The sequence below is a fragment of the Arachis hypogaea genome, chromosome 11, assembly GCF_003086295.3.
Source record: "Arachis hypogaea cultivar Tifrunner chromosome 11, arahy.Tifrunner.gnm2.J5K5, whole genome shotgun sequence".
NCBI classification, from domain to species: Eukaryota; Viridiplantae; Streptophyta; class Magnoliopsida; order Fabales; family Fabaceae; genus Arachis; species Arachis hypogaea.
Window position 1 is genome coordinate 130,625,136 of NC_092046.1, and position 2,821 is coordinate 130,627,956.

The window sequence follows — 2,821 nt, forward strand, 5'->3', positions numbered from 1 at the left end:
TGTTCTTACTGAGCTTTTTAGTTCTAATTCCAACAAATAAGGCTGGGTCTCCTTTTGAGCAGTTTAGGGGAGAAAGATTTTTGCTATCTTTGACGAGTCTTTCCATGATTTTAAGAATTATTTTTCAAAATCCGAGCTGTTGAGAATGTCTGACCTTTCTTTTTTTACAAGAACAATGAATCTCATTTTCTTTTATATTGGGAAGTGAAACCAGTGATAGTTAAATACAATTTGGACGATTTAGAAGAGCTCAAAGAGAGCGTAGTTGGCCTGTTCTAGAAGTGTTAGGGTCGTGCTCCATATTTGGAAACCAAAAAATTTTTAGGGAACCCCAGCCAACTCTAATCTGAGCTAGGTATCATTCTTTCTATTTTCTTTTGAAGTGCCGTTAATCCTCCATTTCATGCCTGACTTTGTTTTTTATTTTTTGATGTTGTGCAGAAAAGATGGCTCCTAAGTCGGCTGCAATGAAAAATCTATGAATCGCGAGGAAGAGTGCTGTCGCTCGCAATCTACAACTACAAGAAACCAATAGGGTGGCCTCGCCTTCCAAGTCGGACTCGGGCGCCTCTACCTCCGTGAAGATTACGCCCGATCCAGGTCCTCGGTTAATTTCCTCCAACTCGGAGAAACAAGTAACTTCTTCAAAACTAGCTAACCATCCGCCCCTTTAAATCCTAAGCCAGCCTCCAACAAGTGCAAGATGTCGAGCTCAGGCATCTACAAATAGGGTTTTGATGCCTTCGCATAGAGTGAGAAGCACATCCTTTCTCATAGTATTATAAGTATGGATGATGTTGCTATAGAATCTCACCTCCAAGTCATGCCCCGAGGAGGGGTTTGGACGACTGGACTATTCGTGGCCTTATTGAAGGAGCTGAAGAAGACCCCTTTAGGCGCCACTCAGAGCACTCTGACCAACTTGCAATCCGAGGTGGCATCTTTGAAGGAGACGAAGAAAGCGTTGGAGGCTGAGAAGGACACCCTAGTGTCCGATCTATCCAAAGACCAGGAAAAGGTAAAGTAGTCCAAGGCGGCTTTGGCCATGGCTGAGGGCTTAAAAAAGAAAGCTGAGGAGAGTTATACCAGAGTCTTTGGAGAACGAATTGACTAGGTGGACGAGCTTTCCAAGGCGAGGGATAACTATAACAATTTAGAAGATAGCGTTGCTGAGGGGATGGACGAGCTGATGGAGAATCTGAAGGCTCAATTTCCGGTTCTTACTCCAGAGGTTGACCTTTCCCCGATCTCTGCTAATAATATTGTGGTGGATGGAAAAATAGTCTCTGACCCCAAGGAAGGTGAAGATACTCCCATGCCCGACCTTAAAGCGTCGTGTCCTCAGTCCGATGGAGTTTTTCAAGGACTTGTTCAAACGGATGATGAAGCTACCCCATCCCCGCCTAAAGAACAACCCCCTCCCTCAGATTCGATCCTGTCCTCTTCTGCTTGGCCCGAGGATGTTGGTACTGGTGAGGGGCTCCATCCTTTGTAATTTTCTTGTGTATGGCCCGACCTGTGGGTCTTTGTGGTAGTTAGTTTTGAACAATTTTTATTTTTCCGTAGTTGTAGTTTTTAAATAACTTTAGAATCTTTGTTAAAAAAACCTTTCTTCATTTTGATAATGACTTAAGGTTTTATGTGATCGCTTCTTTTTTTGAAATATATCTTAGCATATACATCCGTTTAGTTGGAAATTTTGCTTCGACAACTTTTAATGCTATTTTTTTGCCAAGTTAAAAGCGATGTCATCAAAATAGATCGGCACAAAATATTGCGATTTTCCTTTGTAAGCTCGGACTTCGTGTAATCGGACTTTGCCTTACTTTTACATTTTATTTTGTTCCAACTTAATTGTTGAGGTCGGTTTCACGAATTGCTTATATAACTTATTACATTAATTTGTACCTTGTTGCTTCGTCTTGCCAACCATTCTAGGTCGGTCAATGATTTTTGCGATTTTTTTACCTTAAATTAATGCGTTTGTATAGGAAACTTTAAAGAAAAAGTGAATTTATCATTGATAAATGAAAAATGCGTTACATAAATTTGCTACTAAGGATTTTTGTCTACCCTTAGCCCTTGTTATGGTGCCTTATTAAAACCCCCTTCAGAAAAACCCTTTTCGGGAAAAAATCATGAAGTCTGGAAAAAGAGTACACCAACAAGATGCGCTTCCTAATTGTAGTACATCCTCAAATTATACACATGCCACGACCTTGGGAGTTCCTTCCCTTGTAAGTCAGACACTTTATAGTAACATTTTCCTAAGATTTCAACAATCTTGTAAGGTCCTTTCCAATTTGCAGCCATCTTTCTATCACCTGACTTCTGAATCTTGATATCATTTCAAATTAGTATAAAGTCATTCATGGTAAAGCTTATTTTGATTACCTTCTGATTGTACTTTAGAGCCATCCTTTTCTTTAGTGCTTCATCTTCTTCTTTTGTTCTTCCTTTTGTGCTTGGATATTGACCCCTTCATTGTAGAATATAATCCTTGGAGATTCTTCAGCGATCTCTATAGGAATCATGGCTTCTATGCCATAAGCAAGCCGGAAAGGTGACTCCCCTGTTGTAGAATGAGGAGTTGTCTGATATGCCCATAAGATCCGTGGAAGCTCATTTGCCTACACTCCTTTTGCATCTTGTAGTTGGCATTTCATCCTGGCCAGTATAACTTTATTTGCAGCTTCAACTTGTCCATTGGCTTGAGGGTGTTCTACCGATGTGAATTGATGCTTTATCTTGAGGTTGGCCACCAAGTTCTTGAAGGTTGAGTCGGTAAATTAAGTTCTATTGTCTGTGGTGATGGAGTGGA